At 51.2% G+C, this 27,035-nt stretch overlaps 1 long non-coding RNA gene across 1 annotated transcript in view; it reads left to right on the top strand.

Annotated features, from left to right (window-relative positions):
• The first annotated feature begins 24,853 nt into the window (after nt 1-24,853).
• LOC125151288 (uncharacterized) overlaps nt 24,854-27,035 on the top strand; it is a 158,842-nt gene continuing 156,660 nt past the window's right edge. Inside the window, exon 1 of the long non-coding RNA XR_007146719.1 lies at nt 24,854-25,405. This is a non-coding gene — a long non-coding RNA (uncharacterized LOC125151288). The remainder of the gene's footprint in view (nt 25,406-27,035) is intronic.

Genomic DNA, 27,035 nt, shown 5'->3' with positions numbered 1-27,035 from the left:
GAGAAGCTGACACCCTGAATTTGAGCTTCTGGCCTCCAGACCATGAGAGAATAAGTGTCTGTTGTATTAAGCTGCCGAGTTGGTGGTCATTTGTTGTGGCTGCACATGGAATCAGATACACCAATCCAAGGCTGGAAGGAGAAGGGAGGTCTGCCCCTGCAGCCTCCTTCCCTTTTGTTGGGAATGCCAAAGATTCCCTAGAAACAGGCTTCCTGTGACATCTCCTTGTCAGAAGTAGGTAAAATGGCCAGTCCTAGCTGCAAGGAAGTCTAGTAAAACAAGAGTAGGGTTTTGTTTTTCCGTATTTGGAAAGTTCTGAGTTTTGGTGACTGCCCGTGCTCTGGCTGTAAAGAAATGACCAGGACATGCCAAGGAGTCACCTTATTGCTTCCCCAGAGCCGGGTGCCCATGGAACGTCTCCTCTCCTCCCTGTGGTCCCCCTTTCCTATGGCTTCCTTCCCTCTTGTTTTCTCCTCTTTCTCTAACAGCCTCCGTCCTGTATGTAGCTCAAAGCAGTGCCTTGAATGTTAACTAAGATAATATGCAGTGAACTTGCCCTCTGTGTCGTTGGTGCTCAACACAAGTGCACAGGAAGGAGGCTTACAAAGGTAAGGGTAGATATAAAGTATGAAAGTTGGGAAGGACTTAGTGAATGCTGAGAAATGTGCCGCCTTAGATGTGTCTAAGAATCGAATGAGGGGCCGTGTGCCTTTGGTTAGTACCTGCTGCTCTCCTGGAAGCTGGGTCACGATTTGGACCAACACTTCTCACACTCGAATGTACATTTAAAAATCACCCACAGAAGGGCGCCTGGGTGGCTCAGTCAGTTAAGCGTCCGACTCCTGGTTTCAGTTCAGGTCACGATCTCATGGCTTGTGAGTTCGAGCCCCACATCGGGCTCTATGCTGACAACGTGGAGCCTGCTTGGGATTCTGTCTCCCTCTCTCTCTGCCCCTCCCCAGCTCTTCTCTCTCTTTCTCTCTCTCTCAAAATAAATAAAAATAAACTTTAAAAAAAACTCAAAAAACAAAAATCACCCACAGAATTTACCAAATGCAGATTCCCAGATTCCTGTGTGCCACCACCCTCTCCCTCCCCTCTCCTTGCTCATGGAATTGTCTGGAACAAGGCCTGGGAATCTATATGTCTACTACGCTCCCCCACCCAGGGTGGTCCATCCACTTCCCGTGAGCTTCATTCCAGTCCCATGATTGTGAGCTTCCGGAAGCACGGCCTGAATTGATTTTCAGACGCTTTTTGCAAGAAGCGGGAGGCAGCTCTCTGTTCCTGGCTTTTGGACGGGGATTTGGGCCTAACTGGCCTTCAGTCTTTGAGGAACTTTCCGCAGAGGGGGCTCCGGGAGTGTGTTTGGACCTCCTCGGAGCCGCAGGCACACGGGGACCGGGGACAGAGCGCGCGCGGTGGCCGCGCGATGGGAGGGATGAGCCGCAGCGTTCTGTTACCACAGGATCCTGTCAGCCCCTGTGGGCCTACAGACACGTCTGCACAGCCACCTGCTGGAACAGACGGATAGGAGCTTCCTGCTTTCCGAGCACACGCCTCCAAGGAAGTGGGGGGAGAAAGCTGGTTAGAAACGGAGTTGGCCACTGTCACCTTTTAGCATTCCAACGGTGATTCTTCCTCCGCCTTGGCCTTCCCCGGACCTGAAGAGCGTTCCCGTGATGCCGTGCGAATTCCTGCATCTCTCCGCTGCCCTTCTGTTCTATCTAATCTCTCCATCCCGTAGCACACCTCCTCTCAGATACATCCAGTTCCCTCTCTGTGACCCGCTCTTAAACTTTCCTTTAGGGGCGCCTGGGTGCCTCAGTCGGTTGAACATCCAACTGGCTCAGGTCACGATCTCACGGTTCGTGAGTTCGAGCCCCGCGTCGGGCTCGGCGCTGACAGCTCGGAGCCTGGGGCCTGCTTCGGATTCTGTGTCTCCCTCTCTCTCTGCCCCTCCCTCACTCATGCTCTGTCTCTCAAAAATAATAAATAAACGTTAAAAAAAATTTAAAAAACTTCTTCTATCAGCATAAGGCACCAAAGGCAAAGCTCTCAGAACAGCACCCAGCACGGGACGCACTAGGCAAACACCGCCTCTCATGTGTTGTCCGATGCCCCCCGCGCCCCTCCTTGCTGACCTCATGCTCACCCAGGGCTTCCTCGCAGCCCCGCGGCCCCTGCCCCCAACCGTTCACCTTCCTCGCCCACTCTGCGCCCCTGCCGTTCCCAGCGCTGTGGGGTCTGGCCCGGTTTTATTGCCAGCCCATTTCCCGGCTACACAAAGGGGGCCTTTGTTACAGGCCCTTGCAGATGTTGAGTATTTGGAAAACATTCCAATCAGAAGGTGTTTGTCCTCTGGATGCCCTCGGAAGGGTCCGGGACAGGGGTTCAGGGGTGGCGATCCCAGGCCTCGGGAGCTGGGACTCCCTGAGAAAACGCGGCGAGTCACGAGTGCTTTTTGGTGTCATTTCCCGTAACCCTTTCAGTGTGGTCCCAGTCGATTTCCTCCCCGCTTATGTGATGTGCCAGCAAGGCCCCGCACCCCGCCTGCCAGTTGACTTCCAGCGAGTGGGTCGCGTGCCTGTCTTATTGGATCCAGCGAAGGAGAGAAGCACGAGGAGCTGTGACTGAATTGTGTCCCTAAAAGTCATGTGTTGAAGCCCTAACCCCCAATGTGACTGTATCCGGAGATAGGGCTTTCAGGGAGGTAACTAAGGCACTGTCTTAATCCAATAAGATTGGTGGCCTTATAAGAAGAGGAAAGAGGGAACTCGCCCTCTCTCTGCCATGTGATGACCCAGGGAGAAGGCGGCCATATGCTCTCACCAGAACCCGACCACACTGGCCCCCTGATCTCGGACCTCCAGCCTCCAGAACCCTGAGAAAAAAATGTCTGTTGTTCAAGACATTGTGTCCGTGGTGTTTTGTTACAGCAGCCTGAGCTGACTAAGACCCAGGGCAAGAATTGTGATTGACAGCTTCAAGCAGACGGGGGCCTTTTAAATGGCACACACAACCAGGACTTGGTGTTGTGATTCCAAACTCCGTGCTCTCCCATTACAATATGCCTCCTTTGTATTGTTTCTGGAAGAAAAAAAAACAGGAAATATCATCTCTTTTGGAGGCTCAAGCTGCAAGGTGGCGATTGGATGATCTATTATGGTGCCTCCTGGCTCTAGGCACCTGCCTCGTTCACCTTTCCCCTGATTCCCCAAGTCAGGAAGCTGATTCATAAACAGAAGTCGAGGCCCAGAGAGGTTAGGACAGCTTGCTGCAGGCCACACAGCAGGTCAGCCAGAGAGAGGGCAGGACTGGAATCTGGCTCTAGTGGGTCAGCACAGAGCCCTTTACTGAACGTCTGAAGTTATGGAAGAGAGGGAGGCTCAGCACCAAGGTTCAGCCATTCCCAGCCAAGCCTGGCCAATGAGCCGGCCATGCCAAGCTGTGCTGGGTGTCCTCTTTCCTGCCTCTTGGGGACTCTGCCTAGTTAGAGGCTAGCTTCTCTGTTTGCATAGGTTAGCTCCCCCCTCTTTCCTGTATCCACTCTCTGCTCCCCCCTGGCCTGAGAACCCCACCCCACGTTCATCACCAGCAGGTGCCCCCTTTAACCTCTCTGGACCTCTGTTCCTCTCTTTACAAAGCACCCATGCTCTTCCAGATGGCCTTTTATAAAGACCAGGGAGCAAGGACCTCAGGAGAGATGGGCTTAGGAGATAGTGTGGGAGAAGTGGGGCAGTTGGAGACTGTTGCTGGGGAGAGTTTCTCACACGGGCTGTGCGTGTAGCTGCTGAAAAGTTGCTTTTCGCTTTGGAGGAGTGTGCATAGTCACCATCATCCTAGTACCTAGTTGGGGGTTGTTGGGAGGATTAAGAGGGTTGTTGAGGTTGTTAGTCCCCCAAACACATCCTACAGGACTGAGCGATGTCCTGGGATGTGGGACTGTCTGTGCTAAAACCAGGAAAGTCCCAGGCAAACCAGGATGAGTTAGTCACTCTGCCTGAAACAATGCTCTAAGGGGAAGTTACCCCCTGTTTTTCAGGCAAGAACTAAATATGGTGGGTTGCAGAGGGCCTGTCATAGCTTGGATTATTGTTTTGTTTGTATATACTCCCCCACCCCTTCCCACTAATCCTGCATCATGGCTGTTGGCCTTGGCCATATCACTTCTTTGGCCGATGGAATGTTAGCGGTCCCACCAGGAGCAGAGGCTTTAGGGTTTGGTTTAGTTTGGTTTCCTGTGGTCTATCTCAAGAAGAGCATGTCCCAGATCTCTACTAGCCCTTGCGTCTTGGATCTAGAGGAGCACAAGTGGAGTGGATCTGAACCCAACTGTGGTAGATCGTGTCGATAATTAACTCTCTGCCTTGCCCCATCAGACGAATCATGCCAACCTGAATCCGTGCCCCTTTGTACTGGGAGGTTGCTGTTTATGTCTTCAGGAGGGGGATCTATTTCTATTGCCCTCCCCTGCCTTGAACCTGGACTGGCCACCTTGTGACTTGCTTTGACCAGAAGGTGGCCAAAGTGATATGTGGGGGTTCCAGAGCCCTTAAGAGACCTTGCATACTGGACTGTCACTCTCCTGGACCCCCGAGCCCACCATGTTGCGAAGACATCCTTCTAGATTCCTGAGGAACGAGAGGCCACATGAAAGAGAACCAGTGATCCCCAAAGGATCGCCAGCACCAATTGCTGGACACAGAAGTGAGACCACCTCAGACCCTAGCCACACGAATGAGCCCAGGCAAGATCAGCAGATCTGCCCGGCCAGCTTAAAGAACCATCAGAAAGAAAGAAATCATTGTTTTAAGCCACTGAGTTGGAATAGATGACTGTCCACCCACAGCCTGGGATCCAAGCTCAGCCAGCAGGCAACCTCAAGTCACGTTGCCCCGTTGGGTCCATCCCACACTGGCAGAACCACAGTCAACCAGCAGGCCTGCGAATGTGGTATTCAATGCCTCTCATTGTAAGACAGTAGTGTTCCATCATTTGTCATGCTATTGGTATTGAACTTATGTTAACATGGGGAGATTCAACCGAAGCGAGGCTGGCTCCAAAGCCCAGTCTTTAACACATTACAATCCTGTGCTGTCGTCTTACGTCCAAGAAATATTGCCCTGGGTGCCCAGGGACATCCCCAGCCTGCCCGAAGCACCCAGAAACCCTGTGTGCGGCCCGGGTCCCCTTTTATCTTATGGTCCTCGTTGTAGAGGGCCTTCCACATTGTTAGAAAGAGAAAGGGGTGAGGGTCACATGCCAAAAAGAAATGATGGTTGAGGAACTCTTTTTGCAAACTCTGTAAAGTTTTGCAAACAATCAAAATAGACTTAAATATAAATTAAGACACCATAGATTATACCCAGGAGTGCTACAGCAGAGAGAGGCATAAAAAGTTGAGGAGCGGAGAAGAACATCTCAGAAAATCTGGACTTCAGGGTAGGGAAGCAGCAGACTGCATGTCACATAATAACCATTTTGGGGTACCTGGGTGGCTCAGTCGGTTAAGCGTCCGACTTCAGGTCACGATCTAGCCCCGCGTCAGGCTCTGTGCTGATGGCTCAGAGCCTGGAGCCGGCTTCAGATTCTGTGTCTCCCTCTCTCTCTGCCCCTCACCCACTCGTGCTCTGTCTGTCTCTCTCTCTCTCTGGAAAATAAATGAACAACATTATAAAAAAAAACCATTTTAATGAGGTTCAACCACAGAACTAAGCAGCATGTGTGTGAAAACTGCAATGGAAATAAAGGGAATGATAAACGGAATTTGGGGTATTTGTCCGGGAAGAGGAGGAAGGTCTACACAAAGAATGTCAGTGGTCTTAGATCTTCATTAAGCTGGGTGGTGGATTCCAGGTGTTCCTGTGACTATTGCAAAAGAGTAACAACACCCACACAGGAAGCGGCAGGATATGATGTGTAGACTCTGGGTTTGAACCTCAGTTTGCCACGCACCGGGGTCTTGGGCAAGTGACAACCTCTTTATGCACTAGTCTCCTCATCGGTGAATAGACATTGGTGGCCACAGTACCTACCCCAGAATTATGAGGAAGAAGTGGCATAAAAAGTGCCTGTCAGGTACACGCCATGAGTTACGTGTGTTAGTTTGTATATATCAACTCTCCTACGGGAAACGAGATGGAGTTGGAGAGGGTACTCATCTGTGTTCATTCATTAGCGCGGATTAAGCGTCTGCTCTGAACCAGACTCAGGGGCTTATACGGATCTGCGGAAATAAACTGGTGAGTTACAGGGGAACGTCATTTATTGATTTGCAAAGCAAGAGCCCGATGCCGTTGTTGCAAAGTCTTGCACGGAGGTGTGTCAGCAGAAGGGTTGGGAGGGGTTTCATGGAGGAGGAAGGGTTTTGCTCAGCTGCTTTGAGCCCCCTCTGGGGCTGGGGCTGAATGTGCTCCCCCCAGCCGGTCCGGGATGGCTGTGGAGTCCACTTTGGCCTTGAATGGGAGTGATTGTCTTGTGCCTGGGGAGGAGCAGGCAGTGGAGTTCAATAATTAATTTGCCACAATTAAACCAGAGACTTCTGTCTCCAGCAGCAGATAAGCAGGCGGAGAGCTAACAGCGGGAAGGGAGGGGCGGCTTTGACAAACCGGTTGTGAAGGGAAGGCGGGGCTGATTGACTGGTGACAGGGGCCGGTCATTGCTTTATGGTGGTAATAAGTCATCCTCGGGCATCTGAGGGATCTAGGCCCCAGCTGTGGGGATAAGGGGGTAAGCCCCTGGCCAGGCTTTCTTGGCAGTCTGATGGACCGTTAGGGAAGGTTTGGGGGCCCTCGAGGTAGAGGTTGGTTATCAGTTTACCTTGGTCCTTTGTGTCTAGGCTAGGTGGACCAGATGCGCCAGCTGCTATGTGGACGTCGGGCGTCTCCACCAAGAGGCAGCTAGAGTCGAGAGAAGACTCTGTCAGGCAGACATGGCAATCAGCCCAGGGGGACTGGCTTTCCCTAGGAAGCAGGGACGGGAGTAGGCAGCAACAGGTTAGACTCCAGGAAGAACTTCCCTCCGGAAGCAGTGATAATCAGAACACCTGGCCTCTCTTGAGTGCTTGCTTCGAGCCCAGCACTAGGTACTTGACACATAGTCACTAATTCCTGTAATCCACAGGGTACATAATTTTACTGTCCCTTTATAGAGATGAGGAAGTGGAGTCTGGCTGATGTTAAAACACCTTGGAGTTCTTGTAGCTCCAAAGCAGCACAGACACGAATGGAAGGAACCGACAGGTACTGACGAGCCTTTTCTTGCAGCTTCTAGGCTCCAGGTATCCTGCATCCCCAAAGGTGCCCATCAGAGATGTTTCAGGACAGTCTTATCTCTGGAGTCTTCCTTGGTCCTCTTGTTCTGACATTTATCACCTGTGGCCATACATACGGTCATCACATACCTGCATAGGCCACACACACATATATGACACACACATGCTCGTGCATAGCACATGCGTGCACCCACATCACATAGACACATCACCTGCCCCCCCCCGCCCCCCCCCACACACACCTTCGAGGAGCTGGTGTGAGGGCAACAGAATCGTTGGACCGACAGCAGCCGGTTGTCGACCCCCGGGGCAGCTGGGGCAGATGGTGTCCCTGGAACATCCTGAGGGCTGTGCTAGACCACCAGCACATGGTTGCCACAGCCATGATCTGGAAAACAGATCTCATACTGGCCCTTGAAGTTGTCCACACTTACTGTACACTTGGCCACAGTAATTGGGTCACGCTTCATCTTTGTAGGAGGTCTGCTGGGAGCCCTTCAAACTCCAGAAAGAGCTCATTAAACTTTGCATTGGTCTTGAGATGGGAACTGGGGACCATCCCTGCCCACTCTGACTTTATTAAATTGAGGCCCAGTGAGGGTGAGGGTCATGTGTGAGATTATTTGGCTCGGGAGCAACAAATTCGGTGGGGACGAAACAACCCTAAACGCAGCCTCACAAGCCCCCAGCGTGCCACGGTTGTCAGAGACTGAGACAAGGGGATAGGTGGCCACAACCCATTGGTCCTGAAACGACTTGGGCGCTCTGTTAACCGATCAGGCAGTGACTGAGGGATGCTGGTGTGATGGATGCACCTCCTCTCCTCCTTGGCGGGGGTCGTATTTGCTCTGTAGTTCCGTTCCCAGAGTTAGTCCAAAGGAGAGTTCTAGGAGTTTGCTCCCTCGTTCGCTGTGGATTGATGGAGCTGTGATGGGCTGCTGGGCTGACCGACTGACGCCATCCACAGAGTTGGAGGTGGCCTCGGCTGGGGCCTGGGTTCTGAGATGTCTATTTGCAGTAGGCTTTCTCAGTGTCGTGAGGTCTGAGGCTGGATCGTTCTGTCTCGTGGGAAGCTGTTCTATGTGGAAGGGTGAGAACAAAAAATGTCTTAGACGTGCCCAGTGCTCCCTGGGCAAGGAGGGAGAGAATGTCTCCATTGAGAGCCGGTGCTATTGGTACCTTTGAATTAGGGGTATGACTGTCTTCAGGCCAACAGTCACCCTGCCTCTTGTCCCTTCTCCCTCTCTATCCATCCCTGCCCTCCCCATCCGTCCAGTGGGCGTCGTGGAGGCAGAGGACGAAGCCTTTGAATCGCGAGTCGGGAGGAAAGCAAAACTCGTGCCCTACCTCGCATGGCCTTTTGCCACCAGCAAAAGCGAGCCAGGAGTGCGCATGGCAGCTAGGCGAAATGGGGCTTTCTTTTCTCTTCCCTCAAAGTCCTCATTCTCTGCAAGGTCTGCGAGTGGCCAACGGAGACCCGAGGCCGCTCTGCAGGCAAGGACAAGCCGCCAGCACAAGCACCCCTCTGTCCTTTTCTCCAAAGGGGGTTTGCCTTCCTCCTCCTCCTCCTCCTCCCCTTCCCCCTCCCCTTTTAGAAACTCCTGTGTTTTTCCCATCCGTCCACTTGCACGGCCACCCGTTCCCCCAACCCCCTCCCCGAGTCCTGGTACACCTGACTTATTTATTTATTTACGGCTGGAGTATTTGAGCTGAGGGTTAGTTCGGGTCTATTAAGTTTGCTCCTTTTCCTGCCTGGGAACCCGGGTAATGAGTAACCATAGCGTGCTACAGGCAGCTGGCTCGGACAAACCCAGAGACGCTGTGAGAGCTGCATAAGGGAGCGTTTGTTCTGTCCCTTCTCAATAGTTCCTTGTGCAGGAGGCAGGGGATGGGAGGGAGGGAGGGAGGGAGGGAGAAAGAGACAGACACTAAATCACTGCACTTTTGACAATTCCTCTCTTCTCTCCTCCTCCCTCCCCCCCATCCTCCTCCCACCTACACCCACCATCGTGGACCCAAGGCTTCCCGAGTCTTCCCACTGGCTCATCCAAACCTTGCGGGGTACTTTTTGGCGCGTTGTAGATGACGCGGAGCCTGAGGGCTGATTTTTACCATGGGGAAGGTTTAGGCGCCCTGGGTCTCCCTCTCAGTATGTAGATGAACACAATGCCCATTGTCTTCCAGTTCATTTAATGATCCCATAAATCTCTAGATATCTATTCCCAACCTTGTGTGCCTGGCTATGCTATAAAGCTGTTTGAAAAGTGCTTTCATAACGCAGTTCAAGTATATTATGGGATTAGTCATATGCGCCACAATCAACGTGGGGCTCATTAGGGCTGTTCTAGGTTCGTATTATTGTGGAGACCGAGAGACAGACCAAGAAATATATTGCCTCTGTGGCCCTTGGAAAATCTCCCAAGTGGTAGTCATATCCATTCATCCCATGTGCGGGTATTAAATATGTATAATAAACCAGCCACTTGGCTAGGTACTAGGAGCAACTGTAGAAATGAGTGGGGCATGATTCTTGCCTCAAGTTTACAAAGTGGTAAGAAAAAGAGGAAAGAACATGTCTGTGGATTAGGGTTATATAGAGTCGGATGGGATATGTTCCCTACGAGGGGTACAAACAAACTATCCCAGGAGACTAGAGGAGGGAAAGATCAAAATCTTCGGTAGCATGAAGGGAGGCTAGACTCTAGGAGGTAAAAATGGAGGGTGGCCCTTCCTCCAGGAAAAAGAAAAGTTTTACCAGAGATATTGAGGCAGGTGGGACTTGGAGCTTATTTGGGGGACAAGGAGGGGCTGGGTTGGTTAAGTCATGGGCAGATAAATCCAGATCTGCGTTGGGTTTAATGAATGAGGCTACGGTGTGTGAAATACATACAAAAGGGAAGACATTAGCAATGTGGAAACCAGTTAGAAGGGGCTCCTCTGAGATGGAAGCAAATGAGAAAAGAAAGAATGGGCAAGACAGCGAACCATAAGACGGTGGGGGTTAGGAACTATGGAGACAGCAGCGTGGAGGGGCACTGAGCTTTTTGCCTGGGTGGCCGGGAGGGCCGAGCTGGAGAAACATAACCAATCGGGAGGTCCGGCGAAGGATCAGAACTGAGCAGCGAGATGAACAGTGTGGTTCGTGTGTGTTGGGTGTGAGAGGCCCGCAGGGCACCAAGGAGCCGGCGCCTGATAACCAGTTGGAAAGAGAGTTCTGGGGCTTGAACGGAAAGTCACGACTGCGATCTCTCGCTAGCTGGCCAGTTAATGCTTCCGTGACGGGGGGAGCATTCTTGGAACACAGGACTGGATCTCTTCCCTTGGCCTGTCCCGGTCCTCTCCCCACCCTGCCCCAGGAGCTGCCCTATCTGGATTGCATCGGCAGGCTCTCTTGGCCTCTGGATTCCAGCTGGGTTCAGCCAGTGGAACAACGGCGAGGGATGGAAAGTAGCCATGGTTCTTGGCACGTGGGTCTCCCTGTGTTGCTGCCTTCTCTAGATTCTGGAAACAATTGCTCCCCTTGTCCCCTCTGGCTTAGTGGGGAGGGGGAGGGGGTCAAGCCTCATTGCTGGCAGGTGCTGAGGCCCTGCACTCTCCCTCGTTGGTTTCCCCGAACCTTATCCGTCCCCTTGTGCATAGTCCCTGCCTTCAACTCTCTTCAGCCCTGCAATTGGGAAGGGCCATCTGTATCCTACGAGGACCCTGAATAATACAAAAACTGGAGTCCGGGACACGCGGAACATATCCTGTCTCTTTCTCATGGATGATACTCCTAATCAAGAGAGACCTTCTAAGAAATGGACAAATAATCATTACAACTGAGGAAAGCTCTGTCAGCTGAAATGATTGGCAAGTTTTCTAGGATCCGTCCATCATGGGATCAGCTCTTGATCACCTGCTTTTTAACATTTCCAGATTCTTCTCTGTCATACCGTCTGCCACCGACTTCCCTGGGAAGCTTCAAAGCTCCTTCTTGACGCTAAGATGAGTTGCTATTTGAAGTCAAAGCCGTGAGCCACCTATAATGGAGCCAGCATTTCCTAAGCAGAAAGGAATTCTGAGCAGGAACATTTGCTTTTTGCTCAAGTTTATCAAAACTTCTCCCAAAACTTGGCGAATTTCCAGTAGAAGATAGCCTCTAAGTATCAGTCTGTTTGAAAACGCATGCGTGCCCTTCACGCGGTGTTTGCTTTCCTGCCTCGGTGGCGGCTCTCTTGTCACAATCTCTTTGCACATGGTTCGGGAGTTCATAGACTTTTTCATTGCAAGCGATAGACACCCAGATGGAACTAGCATGGGCCCAAAGAGGAATTTCTTGGAAGGGTTTGGGGCAAAAAAAAAAAAAAAAAATAAACCCAAATGAAAGGATGGAATATCCAAAGACAGGTTGGAAGGAATACAGTCTGTCTTCAGAACATGCATGGAAGTGCTTTTCTCTGCACGTTAGCTGTCTTCCTTCTCTTTGCAGATCTGCTTTCTTCATATGGTAGGGAGAGCGGTCGTTCTCAAGGAAGGGAGGAGTACCAGGCAAATTAGTGTTCACCATACACATGGTCGAACAGCAATTATTTCCAGAAGCCAAGTAATCAACTTCATTTACGAGGCTCCACACACACCATTTGACGTATTCATAATTTAATAGACAGAAGCTATCAGTTAAGCAAATAAATCAATCAGGTAATTGGCAATGTCAACGTAGGAACAACTCGTTTCTTTTCTGGTTGCCGATGGATGCACCTTAGTTATTTGATAGGGCGGTGACTGAGGTTGTGTGATAATGGATCATAAATGAGATCACACAGGTACAAGCCTCGGTGTATGTGACCTTGGGCAGGTCACTCAACATTCCTGACCTTGTTCGCTCATCAGGAAAAATGGGAATAACGGTACTGTCACCTCAAAGTGTTGACACGAAGCTTGAATGATGTCATGTTTGTGAAATGATGTTGCAAAGCCTCTTGAGAGTTCAAGTTGGAAGACAGAAGAAACCGTGATCCATAAATCCCAGCACCGCTCAGGTTTCTACACACCCTTTGTATCTCACTGGTTCTGAGAGTCATCTTGCAAAATAAGTAGGGGTGGGGAAAATGGCCCCCGCGTGTGAGATGGTAGAAACAGGTCCAGAAAGGTTGAGTGGCTTCTTGAAGATAACACAGCAGAGTCACTACCAGAGTGGGCTATGTGTTCAAGACTTCAGCCTGGTGCCATCAACGCGACTGGTCATCAGTCAAGGATGGCTTCTGTGACACAAATCCTGATGTAACCTGTAAGTGTAGACACTGAGGACACGTTCGACATCACATAGCAGCAAGTCCAGAGGTAGGATGGGCTCCAGGACTAGTCAATCCGGTGGTTCAGTGATGTCATCAGGGACCCAGGTTCTCCCAGCCCCAGCTTCACCTTCATCCTGAGGTTGGTCACTGGCAGGGTTTCAAGGTGTTCCTGGAAATTGAGGCTACATGCCGGTCATTTTAGATCAGGAAAGAATGTTGCCCCACCCCCTCATTGTACAGGTGAGCCTGGCCAAATGTCACATGGTAGACTAGAACTGTGATATGTGATTAATGGGAAATCAAGTGCATATTTGGAAGTGCACCTCAACAGGGACCCAGATGGCTAGGGATGGAGGGCAGACTGTGACTTCTCAGTTCCTGGCTTGTTAGAAATTTCTAGGTCTCCCAATTTGCCATTAAATACGTTTTCCAACTGTTTGGAATATTTGCAGGGATACTGGCTTTATTCCAGTGCCACTTTAGGTGACACTGACATTGCAGTGTTTTCCAAGTGTGCCTTCGTTTGCAAGGTTCACATAGAATGCCAGCATGCAATCGGGCCCTCACTCAGGCAGGTGTCTCGTTCCACAGGAGGGCTTGTGTTTCCCTTCTCCCCTTGGTTCCGTGTCTCCCCCAGCCCCTGGCCATCACCAGCCTACTTTCCATCTCTATGAATTTGCCTGTTCTGGACATTTCATACAAATGGGGTCATGCAATGAGTAGCCTTTGCATCTGATTTCTTAGCATATTTTCCTTTTTTCTTCTCTTTTTCTTTTTTTTTATTAAAAAAATGTTTAATGTTAATTCATTTTGAGAGACAGAGCGCAAGTGGGGGAGAGACAGAGAGAGAGGGAGACGCAGAATCCGAAGCAGGCTCCAGGCTCTGAGCTGTCGTCAGCACAGAGCCCGACGCGGGGCTTTGAACCCATGGAGTGTGAGATCATGACCTGAGCCAAAGTTGGACGCTCAGCTGACTGAGCCACCCAGGTGCCCCTCTTAGCATATTTTCAACGTTCCTTTATGTTGTAGCATGTATCAGCCCTTCATCCCTTTTCATTGCTGAATAATATTCCATTGTATAAATGTATCACATTCATCCATTCATCCACTGATGGATGTTTGGATCGTTTCCACTTTTTGCCATTATGACTAATGTTGCTATGAGTGTTTGTGTACAAGTTTTTCTGTGTGTGGACATATGTTTTCACTTCTCTTGGGCAGAGACCTAGCAGTGGATTTGCAGGGTCATATAGTAACAATATGTGTAATCATTTGAAGATTGCTGGACTGCTTTCCAAAGTGACGGCTCCATTTTACCTTCCCACCAGCAGTGTCTAAGCGTTCCAGTTTCTCCATATCCTCACCAACACTTGTTATTATCATGTCAGCTTTAACTAGACAAAGTTTTTCTACTTCCTTTCCAGTCTGGATACCTTTATTTTCTTCCCTAGTTGCTGTGGGCTACAAACCCCAGTACCATGTTGAGGAGAAGTAATGAGAGTAGACAACCTTGGCTTGTTCCTGACCAGAACACATCCCATCTTTCACCACCATGGTTTGCTGTGGGTTTTTCATAGATGGCCTTGATTAGGCTGAGGAAGTCCCTTTTGTTCCTAGTCTGAGTGTTTTATTGGGAAAAGGTTTTGGATTCTGTCAGATGCTTTTTCTGTGTCAACTGAGATGATCAGGTAGCTTTTCTTCTCTTCTCTCTTTTTTTTTTTTCAATTCATGTAGTGAATTGCATTGATGGATTTCCTTGTGTTAAATCAACTTTGCATTCCTGGGGTAAAATCCCACTTGGTCATGGTGTATGATCTTTTTTATATGTTGCTAAATATGGTTTGCTAGTATGTTGTTAAGGATCTTTGCAGGTATATTCACAAGGGATATTGGTCTGTAATTTCTCTTTATTGTTTTGTCTTAGTAACAAGGTAATACTGGGTGTTACCGGGAATCAGGGTAATACTAGCTTCATAGAATAAATTGGGAAGTGATCCTTTCTGTTCTGTTTTTTGGAAGAGCTCATGAAGGATTAAATGTGAAGATTTTAAAGTGTGTTAGCTTTCATCCATGAAGCCATCTGGCCCCGGGCTTTACTTTGTGTGAGGTTTTTTCTTTTAATTACCAATTCAATCTCTTCTTGTAGGTCAACTTAGATAGCCTATTTTTCAGATGATTTTTGAAAACAGGTAGGTTAAAGGTCAATTTGCCAGATAAAGTAATTATTAAAGAGTTATACTCTCCGTGTGAAAATACTGCCGTTGACAGTGTTGAGCTTCTAACTTGGCTTCAGGTGGTGAAACCATAGAATGAGCCCCTCCCCGCTCTTCAGGGCCTGGCTCTGCCTCTCATGATCCATGTGACGGTGGGAAGGTCACTCTGTCTCTGAGTGCCCATTTCCTCATCTGCAGCTGTCTTGCTGTGTGAGCTTGATCAGTTGCTGACCTTCTCTGGGTCTCATTTTCTACGTATGTAAAATGAAGCAGCGAACACATTTGTTAGGAATGTGCCTTCCACGTCCGGATTGACTTGGGAGCCTCTCCATAAATACTTCATTGAGTAAATGAATGAAAATGTGACGGTTTGTTATTCTGTCTCCTCGCCTGGGCCTTTTCTATGAAGCCTGTGAAAAAGCCTGATAGCTTGTGGCCTCTTCGGCCACTTGTACATAAAGCCGACCCCTCATTTTCCCGCAGGACACCCAGACTCTGTTAAGTAAGGGCTGAGCCAGAACTTGAATCGAGCCTCTTCCTTCCTTCCACCTGATATTTCTTCACTGGACAGCCATCCCTGCAGGTGGTCTGATTTCTGGCATGCAGAGGCGGGGGCAGGGAAAATCAACAGGTTGTACGGAATAACTGATGTTCAAAGCCTGCTCGGGCACCTACCCACCCCATGACCTTGGTCACGTTCTTCGGCCCTCTCGAAGCCGCTTTGCTCATCTCTGTGGGGAGGAAGGACGGTAAAGGTTGCAGTGGGGCGGCAGGCTTAGAGACGCGTGCCAGCCATGATTAGCTACCCCTCCTTCCTGCCTCTCTCTTCCCCCCTCCTCAGCGAAGCAGAAGGAGGGGACAGAACTTTCAGTGTGGGATGAGGTAAGTGAGGAGGCTGATTTCAGAACCTCTAGCAAACAAAGCCTCAGTGTTCCAAGGGGAGCGCCCGTGTGGCTCCTCCTTACTGGGGGGTAGGAGGAGTGGGGTGGGGCCGAGGTATTTTCCCAGAACTGCTCACTCAAGTCTCCCACCCATCTGACCTGCTCCCTGGAATGGAAGAAATGACCCGACAGAGAGAGAGAGAGAGAGAGAGAGAGAGAGAGAGAGAGAAGAGAGGGCATCTCAGGTGAATGCCTGGACCCGTGTCTTAGAGAGTATTTGCATTACAAAGCTTCTTGCAAAATCTGGGTTGGGCTTCCTGCTCACCCCAAGGAGGAGCCCAGTGCAAGTCCCAAGCTCTGCGTGTCCCCTGCCCATAACCATACCCCCTTTTCAGGGGCCTGTTTGGTTTTGCTAGTTCCATGAAAGGGAAAAGGTGTAGTCTAACTGCGTCCCATGCCTTCTGTCGCCTTGTGCTGGCATGCCTGGGTGTCTGGGGCTTTCTGCAGCCACTCTACTCCCCGAGGGGGGGAGGGGGGGGGAATGTGGGTTTCTGGCTGAGCAGCTTTTTGCCATCAATGGGAGACGTGGGGGAGAGCCGCCTGCCACATTTCACCCGGACGTGAGACCCTATGGCACCGGTTCTGACAGAGTGTGCTAGTGTGAGAGCGTAGCCATGCCTCCCTTCCCCGGCCCCCGGCACCTCCTAGCCTCTGCCTCCCCATCGTCCATGCAGCAAACTTCTCTGGCTGCTTTTAAAGCCAAAGTTGAGGCCGCCTCCTCCAGGAAGCCTTCTCTGACCACCTAGGTCGCTCACACTGCCGCCTGAGATGTAGGTGTCTCTGTGCACATGTAATTCTAGTTTTGATCAATTTTATCACCTGTCCTTAGAGAAGCCTTTTCAAGTCAGACCCACTTTTTCTTCTGTTACAGCCTTTCCATCCTTGTGTATTTCTTTCCTTATTTATTTCGTATTATTCTGCAATTATTTAATTTAATTGGGTTGTTTACTCATTTATTGTCTGTCTCCCCCGCAAGGAAAGGCTTTGTAATTATTCCCCCAGTGGTTTGCATAACACCTGGTGCTCGGTTGGTGCCCAATATATGTTTGTTGGGTGAATGAATGAATGGTCACCATCGTTCAGCGTAGAGACAAAAAGCCATCAACTCTCATTCTTCATGGTATTTCAAGGGCAAACACCATCCTTTCTCTCATGAGGCCATGAACCAGCAAAAATACTGACTGTAGTCGGATGCTGGCATGTAGGTGTAGCCTAATTAATTCTACCCTCTTGGTCAGCTTGCTGTAACGTCAGACTTTTGGGCAGAGCTTTGTGGGTGAGACTTCTGGGGGTTATTCAGTATGTGTGGGGGATAAGTGTTCGTCCACCTGCCAGGGCACTATTTACCTGCATTTACCTTGTTAATGATGTAAGCTTGTCAGTCACATGAAACCAGCCTAATGTTGACTGAGCCCCAATTAAGGAGATTTTTTTTTTTTAAAAAGCATATGATACAGGGGCACCTGGGTGGCCCAGTCAATTAAGATTCTGACTTTGGCTCAGGTCATGATCTCACCATCCGTGGGTTCAAGCCCCACATCGGGCTCTGTGCTGTTAGCACGGAGCCCGCTTTGGATCCTCTGTCCCCTCTCTCCCTGCCCCTCCCTCTCTGGTGCTCACTCTGTCTCTCTGTCTCTGTCTCTGTCTCTCTCTCCCCCCCTGAAAATAAATGAACATAAAAAAATTTTTAAAAAAAGCATATGATGCAGTTCTCGACCCTAATGTCCTTAAAATTAATTGGAGGAGTGAGACATGCACACGTGTAAGTAACCAATGCTGAAATACCACAGACTGCCAACATCAAGTGAATGGAGCGGATAACATTGTGAAGGAAGTACAGAGAAGAAAACCGTCTTTGGAATGGGGGGCAGGGAAGACCATTCCAGAGGAGCTTGAAGGACACACCTAGCACAAGGCATGGCAGAGAGGAGCCACTCAAGGGCAAACCTGAGGAGCATTCCTGGCAGATTGAATGGGTTGAGTTAGGTGGAGGTGGGGGGGTGCGGTTCATCAAGGTGGGAGGTTATAAGGATTTGAACTAGGGTGGGAACAATGGAAAAATGGACATAAGATATGTCAAAGCATGAATCAGGACGACTCAGGGAGGTGGAAGGCGGAGAGCAAAGGAATAAAAAAGGAATCGGGGCATCTGGGTGCCTCAGCCAGTTAAACATATGACTCTTGATTTCCACTCAGGCCATGATCTCACGGTTTGTGAGTTTGAGCCCCACATTGGGCTTTACATGGGCAGCACGGAGCCTGCTTTGAATTCTCTCTCTCTCTGCCCCTGCCCCACTCACTTTCTCTGTGTCTCTCTCTCAAAATAAATAAGCTTAAAAAAAAAAAAAAAGGATTTGTGAGTTCAGCCCTGATGTCCGAGAGACCTAGAAAATCGGGGGCATAAATAAAGAATCCAGAAATGCAAACCAGTTTGTGGATGGGGTCTGACTTTGGATTCTTCTCAAAGCAGACACATAACGTGGGTACCATAAGTCATTGATCAGAGCGTTTGCGTTCAGCAGCACCAGCGGAGGACGAGGGGAGAGTGACTAGGAGGGAGAACAGGCAATCATATAAATGGTGGGTTAATGAGAAGTTACGCCGAGGGCGTCCAGGGCTGAATCTCACTGGAGACCCTCTAGGCAACTGGGTGAACCTCAGAACTGCCAAGTGGCAGGGTGAAGATGAAGTGTTTATCCAAAGACTTCCTTCCTTCCCTCATTGCTTGAGGGCCGTCCTTGGAGATGCTCTTGCCGAGAGCTAAACAGTCCCCAGGAGCATCAGGAGACAGAAAACAGGACCACAGCTGGCTGGGGCAGAGGCGGTCACTTGCTAGAAGTGCCCACCGGTGGCGTGGCTCTGTTGGGCGAGGCAGCGACAGTACGTGGGTCAAGGTGCTTGTTCTTAGGCAGCCTGGGGTGGAGACATCCGGCAGGCAGGTGGGAGACAGAGCTGGAGTCGAGCCACACTCCCTGGTGGGCAGGACTGGTGCAAGAGGAAAAGTAACCCAAGGAGGGAGACAAGTGGGCAGCTCGGCCCTGGAGCCTGGCATGTGCCCCCCTTAGTGTGGGGCGGGTGGACCCGTGCAGACCCCAGCACCTGGCACGTTACTGCAGAAGCCTAGGGAAGGAAGGATTTCGGGAAACTAAGAAGGCCCGGACAAGCTCCCTGGAGGCAGAGGAGGGGCTGAGTCTGTGTGATAAAGGCAGGTGGACGGAAGTAAGCAGGTGGCAGGCCAGGCTGTTTGGCCCCAGGCAGGTCACCCTGTGTCTCATCTGTAAGACAGCAGTGATCCTCTTTCCTATTTTTTTTAAGGTCACTGTCTGCCTGAAATGTTTAAGTGCTTGGCACGGAGCCTGCCATTTAATTAGTGCTTGATGAAATTTTTCAGAATCATTTATTATTGAGAACTGAGCATGTTGCCAAGCAGAAAGGGAAAGAATGATAGTCTTGTGACCTGGAGAGAGAGGTGTGGGCTCTGATGACTCCTCGCGTGGTTGCACATGTGACCGCACACAAACTTGGAATTTTCCAGAAATCTAATGGCTTGGCTGATCCCTTCTGAAACTTCCTGGTGGTTCTAGAGCACTCCCTTCCATTTAATTATAGCATTTTTTTCCCCTGAAATCTGTCTGAGTTTGCGTCTCTTAGTTATTTTAATCTCTGCAACCAAGCAGAGAAAAACCGGCAAGCTGGGTTTCATAATTAGAGCCCACAGATATGCCCTGTCTACTTCTCAAACATGCCCCAGTACCTTTGGCTCTTCCCTTGTGCAGTCCCTGCTTTGATATCTTCAGGTGTCGGCACCAAGTTCATCTGCGTGTTTTAACCCGCCACCGTGAGTGTCCTGGGATCTCAGTGCACAAGACGGGGGCCGTTGGGTCGGTCTTGGACTTTGTTGAATTTCTTTCACGTCAAACTATTTCCGAATGCTCCATCTCCCTTGCACTGCTCAACTTATGAAGGCTCTCTAAATCATATTGCTAATAAGAGAAAGGATATTGTGGATCGAGAGGTGGGCATTCCATTTGTTTAAAATCAACAGTCTGTCATGGGGCGCCTGGGTGGCTCAGTCGGTTGAATCTCCTGACTTTGGTTCCAGTCAGGATCTCGCGGTTCACGAGTTCGAGCCCTGCATCAGGCTCTGTGCTAACAGCTCAGAGCCTGGAGCCTGCTGGGATTCTCTCTCTCTCTCTCTCTCTCTCTCTCTCTGCCTCTCTCCGCGTGCCCCACACTGGTACTCTCTCTCTCAAAAATAAATGAACATTAAAAAAAATTTTAAATCAACACTCTGTCCAAGCCTTTTAATTTTTAAAAAAATTTTTTTTAACGTTTATTTATTTTTGAGACAGAGAGAGACAGAGCATGAACGGGGGAGAGGCAGAGAGAGAGGGAGACACAGAATCCGAAACAGGCTCCAGGCTCCGAGCTGAGGGCACAGAGTCCAACGCGGGGCTCGAACTCACGGACCGTGAGATCATGACCTGAGCCGAAGTCGGCTGCCCAACCGACTGAGCCACCCAGGCACCCCATAAGCCTTTTAATTTTTAAAGTAGGATTGTGTATGTATGTAGGATTGTGCCCACTTGCAGAATAAAAAAAATGTTTAAATGTACATCAGATGGTGCAGTTTCTGGGGCCGGGGGTGCAGCCTGAGAGTGTGCGTTTCGAGATGCCCTCCTGCGTGGCCTCCTGATGCTGATGTAACTCTGTGCAGTAGAACTTGGGCAGCGACGGAAATGTTCCATATCTGCGCTGCCCAGTACGTTAGCCTCTAGCCACCTGTTGCTACTAAGCACTTAAAAAGGTGACTAGCGAAAGTAAGGAACTGAATTTTAAACGATTTACTTCTAATTACTTTTTCGATTTAAAGAGCCACACGTGGGCTGGTGGCTCACTGTAGGAGACAGTGCCGTTCTCAACTGTTAACTTTCTGGGATTATGTCTTGTTTATCTGTGTGCCTCTTCGGGATTTGCATGTTGTAGGAACAAGCATGATGACACTAATGTTTCCTTATGTTACACTCAGGTTGTGTTTTAGGGACTCCTTTCATGTATAGGATCTTACTGAAGCTTCCCAATGGTCCTAGTATCGCCCATGTGGGTACCGAGCGATCGCTTTGTGCCAGTCACCGTCCCAGATGTTTTCCAGGTACTAAGTCATTTGTGCCTTGAAACAACCCAATGAATGAGCCCCATTCTACAGATGAGGACATTGAGGCACAGATCCATCAGAACCCTGCTCAAGTCACTGCACTAGGCAGTGATGTCAAAGCTGGGCTTTGAGCCTAGGATCTAGTCTGGCTCAGACCGCCCGCATTTAGCTTGACGCTTTATTGCCTTAGCACATACCTTCTCTTCCATAGGTGTTTCCTTTTTAACAGGTGCAACAGTGCTGCTTAGACTTTCCCAAAGGCGTGACCGGCAGACCAGTGCCCAGCTACCACGTTTTATGTATGTTGATTGATGGAGACAAGGTGACTGGTTCTGAGCACTTCTGTCCCAAGCCAGGTCCCACCGTCACGCTGGCCCTGTGTCCTGCACTCAGGCCGCTTTACATCCGCCACCTGGCTGGTCGCCATCAGCCCCAGGACCTTAGGCAGTGCCTCCTTTCAACCAGGAAGAGTAGAATGGGTGATGGAAGAGTGTGGGCAGGGCAGGGAAGGGGCAGAAGGAAGGACAGGAGGACAGGTGGCCTCCCGCCCGAATGGCTAACATTTATGGAGCGCCTGTAATTGTCAAGGTCGCGCTGGGTGCTTCCTACTTATTCAACCACTCTCACAGCAGCTTGTGCAGAGCACCTGCTGTTCCTGTAACGAACCCCAGGGCGGTGGGTACCAGAATGAGAGGATCAGCCCATGCTGCAGGGAAATGTATAGACAGACACACCATCTGGAACTGTGGAGGAGCCGGGGATGTTTCTGAGCCCTGACTCTGCTATTTGTTTGCTCTGTGACATGAACCGAGTCACCTAACTGCTCCCAGCTTCGATTTTGCCTCTGACAAGTGATTAATACAACACCGGCTGCTGACACCTTGGGAAGTCATATGACACGATATGTCACAAACATTCGGGACAGTGCCTGGCACGTAGCAAGCTCTCAGGAAACGTCCGCATCCATGGCATTGGTACAGGTGCTACCCCTAAAAGCAGGTGTGCAACTGGCTCTAAGAACCCCAGTAAGAGACTACCATGTGCCCTTCCCCCAGCAAAGCAGACAGGAGGATCCTGATAAACAGGAGATAAATGCATGGCCTGCAGAAACTTGGTCTAGAGAAGACTCAAAGCGCTTGGAGGTTGGATGGGGGTCTCTCAGGTCATGGGCTTTTAAGAGGACTTCCCGGAAGAGGTGGCATGTGAGTTGGCCTTGAAGGCTAGGTAGAAGACGAGTCCGACATTCTGTAGCTAGGGCTGGGGGCGTTCTGGCTAGAAGAGGCACAAGCAGCCACAGTGAGGGCTGGAGAAGTCTGGGGTGCTTGCAAATAGCAAGTATTCCAGTTTTTTCGGAGTTCAAGGGGATTTGTTGGTGAGTGTGGGAGATACAGATGAAGAACAGGGTTAAAGTCAGACTGCGGAAGGCTCTGATGCCAGGCCGTCGAGTTTATATGTCATTTTGTGGGCAGTGAGGGGCTTCTGGAGGTACTTTTCTTCCCCAGTTTTCGCTTTTATTTACTTGAAATTTCACACCCATTCTACATTTAATATGGAAAGTCAGAGGTCCAAGAGTAGCCAAGAAACTCTTTTTTTTTGTAAAATTTTTCTTGACGTGTATTTATTTTGAGAGACAGAACAGAGCGTGAGCTGGGGAGGGGCAGAGAAAGAGAGAGGGAGAGAGAGAATCCCCAGCAGGCTCCATGCTGTCAGCACAGAGCCTGATGAGGTAACTCACGAACCGTGAGATCATGACCTGACCTGAGATCAAGAGTCAGATGCTTCACCAACTGAGCCACCCAGGCACCCCCAGATTTCCTTAGTTTTGACCTAACATCCTTTTTCTGGGCCAGAGTGTCCCTTTAGCGTCCTCTGGGCTGTGACAGCTTTTCAGATTTTCCCTGTTTTTGTTGACCTTCACATTTTTGAGGGGGACCGGTCAGGTATTTTGTAGACTGTCCCACCATTGGAATTTTTCTCTTAACTAGATGATGAGGGGGTTACAACCACCCCTCCGCCTTTTATCCTTTACTCTTGAAAGGAAGTCACTCGAGGCAGCCTACACTTAAGGGTTCTACGTCCTTGAGGGCAGAATACCTACGTAAATTTTTGGAATTCTGCACAGATTTGTTTATTTTTCTTCATATATTTATTTATTCAATTATCTAATTGTATCAGTATGGACTCATGAATATTTATGGTTTACTTTGGGTTATAATCCAATAGTACTGGACTTATTTTGTTATTCAGATTGTTCTCAACTTCGGACCAACGTTCAGTTGGTTTTTGTGTCCCTTTGATGTTCTCCCATCATTGTGGGGTGTGTGTGTGTGTGTGTGTGTGTGTGTGTGCGCGCGTGCGCACGCGTGTGCATGTGCGTGCACATGCTTTCTTACTTCCTGGCACTACAGGATGCTGCTCCAGGTTCATCTTGTATATTTCTTGCCCCAATCCTAAAATCGGCCATTGCTCTGAGGAAACCTGGTTCCTTTTATGGGGCAATCGTGATAGAGACAAACCATGGATCCAATGCTCATTGCCACCTGGGTGTCATCGTTTCTACATCCACATACAGCAGAGGGAGCCGGGAGATCTCTGTGTGTATACGAACCTGTCTACATACACGTCTGTAAATATTCTCCAGGACTGTGAAATGATAAGTTCCTGTTGCTCTAAGGCAGCCAGTTTGTACAGCAGCTCTAGGAAATTAGTACAAGTCCCTTCCCCTCCTCTTCAGTGAGTTCCCCTTTCCTTTTTTTTCTTGCAAAAAAATTTTAATGTTTGTTTTTGAGAGAGAGAGAGAGAGAGAGAGAGCGAGAGAGCACAAGTGGGGGAGGAGCAGAGAGAGAGGGAGGCACAGAATCCGAAGCAGGCTCCAGGCTCCGAGCTGTCAACACAGAGCCCGACGCAGGGCTCAAAGTCACAAACTGTGAGAACATGACCTGAGCTGAATTCAGGCGCTTAACCGACAGAGACACCCAGGTGCCCCTGCCTTCTTTCTTCTTTACCCTCATGGTGTCCTCCACATGGCCAGCTCTCTGCCTGCCTTTGTCGTTTTGTGTTTTGTGTGCCTCTTTGGCTCCTTCCTACCCATTCCTTCCAAACTCCACTCAGAGACCAGCCCTCTAGATGCCTTGGCTCATGCCCCTGAGCGGAGTTAGGTCCCCTGTTGCATACGGCCCTTTGCACATCCCCACAGTTACCGCCGTGTTGTATCCTCCTCTTACCTGACTGTCAGCTTCTTGAGGGAGGACTCCTACCTTTGTGCTTCCGGGGTGTGCAGGTGCTCAGGTGTCGGATAAATGAGGAGGCAGCTGCAGAAACGGAAGCCTGCGATTAAGTGCCTGGCAGCTCCAGAATGTGATCTGGGAGCGTCTTGGATGGCATTTGGTTTGCAGAAGTTGAGCCTTGAAACTGAATTTGCTTAGCACTTAACAAGTGTAAGGAAATTATAGTTGTTGAAATTAGAGATGGGGAGATCAGGCCGCCCTGTGCAGGCGGGTCAGCAACGAGTGTGGTCGCCTCCCTCTACAACCCCATGGAAGCAGTCACCAGTATCCTCTGTGTCGGATGAAGTATCCAAGGTGTACATGGGAACTCCTCCGTGAAGGTCATACACAGCTAGTTCGCGCAGGCTGGGACTGCAACCTAGCTGGGTTTGTCTGACTCCAGGGCTAACGAGGTTTGTCATCCTGGGCGGCATTTAGGTGCTTGAGGTCACCCACCTTGTGCACAAAGACCAGTCTAGACCTAACGGAGGTGAGAGCGAGGCCGGAATCCCAGCCTTACGTAAGACGGAAGGGTGCAAGGGAGCACAGCTGTTCCGTGTGGACCCCAACCGTTCCCACAGCTGTTCTGCATTTGCTGTGACTGGGTGAAGAGAACTACACCTCCCAGGAAGCAGCGCGGCGCCCTGGCTGCCCCCTCCCTACGCCCCGCCCCGGGGAGGCTCATATATAAGGGCGGAATGGCCCGGCCTCCGGCAGAGCGCAGGGGCAGCGAGGGCGCGCGGCGCGGCCCTGGGCTTGGGGGAAAGCGGCCACCAGGGCTGGCCTCCGCGGCTCCGCGCCTCTCCCCCGGCCTCTCCTGCCCCGCGGCGTCCAACCTGCGCCGCCAGGGCCCCGCGGACCTGCCAGCCCGAGGCCAAGAGTGGAATTGCCCTGCCGCTTTCCCGGGCTTGGCGGAGGGGATCCCGGCGGGGAGCTCGGCGCTCGCGATGGCGATGCGCAGCGAGGAAAGGCGAGGAGCTGCGTGCGGGCTGGGTGCCCTCGGAGCGCCGGGAGGCGGGGAGCGCCCGCCGCCGGGCCGGGGGATGCTGCCGCTTGGGAACCCCCGCGGCGAAGTCCCTCCATCTCCGCGGGGCTCCAGCACAGAGGTCGGGGCTGCAGGCCCTTTGGCCTTGGATGGAAAGTGGGAAATGGGGCGCGGGGCTGCGGACCCCCTAACGTGGATTACTTGGTGCGTGTCAGCCGGGCTCAGAAGACCCACGACCTCGTCTCCATCCTCGGATTGATTCATTCCACCTGGCAGTCGGGCCGCTTTACCTGGAGGTAAGTTTCCCTGCGATTCGAGGGAGGGGGTTTGAGTGGACTCGTCTGCCCCCTGCCCCCCTACCCCGCGACGCTTTCTGAAGGTCTTGGAGTAAAGTTTTGTCGTTGTACTGACATCTTCGCAGAGGTCGTTTGGCCGTCCTTCTGCCTCCAGGCGGAGCCGACTGGCCGGGTCGCGGTGGTCAGCGTTCATGCCGGGCGTGCGGGGTCATCGCCGTCCGCCCCCCAGCGCCGCCAAGCCTCTGGCTGCCCCGCGGTACGGACCCTCCGCGGGGGAAAAGGCCCCTCGCCCTTACCTTTTCCCTTGTCGCCCTCCGGGGCCCGTTACTTCGGGAGCGGTGCCGCCTCGGGGAGCTCCCGACCTCTGCCCACGGGCGACCCAGAATGCGGCTGGGGCGCAGCGCCTGGCGGTGGCGCCCGGGCCGAGCCCCTCTCGCCGTGCGGGGTGGGGGCTGGGGCGTGTCTGGATGTCCCTGTCGCCGGTGCCTTGGTGAGCGGCTTTGCTGCAAGCCCCCTCCCCCCCAACTCCGGGTCAGGCGGACGCCAGGGTGGTGTGGGCAGGGCTTTCTGGAGAGGTGGGAGACGGCAGGATTTCGGTGCACCGCGTCCACCCGCGCCCCTACCCCGTACGCCCCCACCCCAGCGCAATCTGTTTCTGGAAGGGGTTTCAGGGCCAGCGTGGCGGGGTGGGGAGGCGGGGGCACTTAGTCTTGAGTCCTGAGCTAACCGCTCTGAATCCACATCTCCTTCCTCTCCCTGTCCTTTTGTGTCGGTGCTGTTTGGGGCAACTCCGTGCCTGTCACTGCACTGAGTAGGCGCGGAATACTGTTTGTTGAATGAATGACTGAGCGACTCCGCCTTGATGTACAGATAAAGCCGGGTCCCTCCTTTACCTTCTCCCTCCTTGCCACTTGTCCTCAACTCCAGGACAACCTCCGCCCCCCCCCCTCCAAGATGGCTTCCTGGAGATGCTTTCCCAGATGTGGGACTCCCTTCCTTCCTCCCAACCCTGTTGGCAGCCTGTTGGCGATGGTCCTTTCCCACCCAGAAGTCCCTCCTGCGCAGATAATTTATGGAAGCTGTCAGGGGTCTCCCTCAGGGCGCCATGCCTCCAGTGAGCACCTGCTTGGGGAAGAAGGGAGGGCCAGGCGTTGCCGGAGGGAAAGAGGTAATATGTATTAATACTGCCCCCTCCCCCCAGGAGCCTGTGCCTGTGGCAGTGCCCAGGTCCCTGGACCTGTCCACGTTGGTGTGGCTCCTTTTCTTTTGGCCCTTCCCCACCCTCGCCCCCTGCCAGCCCCTGGGAGACTGTTAAACTGCTCCACGATTGGATTGACTCGTAGCTTCACCACGGCAGCTCACTCTGACCTTAGAAGTAATCCGCGCACTCTCTCTCTTTAGGAAACTACAAAAAAAGTGTAAAGAGCAGGAAAAAAAATACCCAGTTCCAAGTTGTGCTGGCAGCTTGACGTATTTGCTCACTGCTGAAATCTTGCGCCAGAGACAACTTTGTTGTCTTTCCTCTCGGTTTTACTTAACAGTCCCCACGTGATGACTGGGTTCCACTGCCCGCGTCAACTCACGATCTGCTTGAAAGTTCCCCTACTGTTGGGCGCTAAGGTACTTGTAG

This window comes from Prionailurus viverrinus, chromosome E1 (assembly GCF_022837055.1).
Source record: "Prionailurus viverrinus isolate Anna chromosome E1, UM_Priviv_1.0, whole genome shotgun sequence".
Taxonomy (NCBI): Eukaryota; Metazoa; Chordata; class Mammalia; order Carnivora; family Felidae; genus Prionailurus; species Prionailurus viverrinus.
The sequence above is the reverse complement of the archived record's forward strand: the minus strand, read 5'-3'. Positions and strand labels throughout refer to the sequence as shown.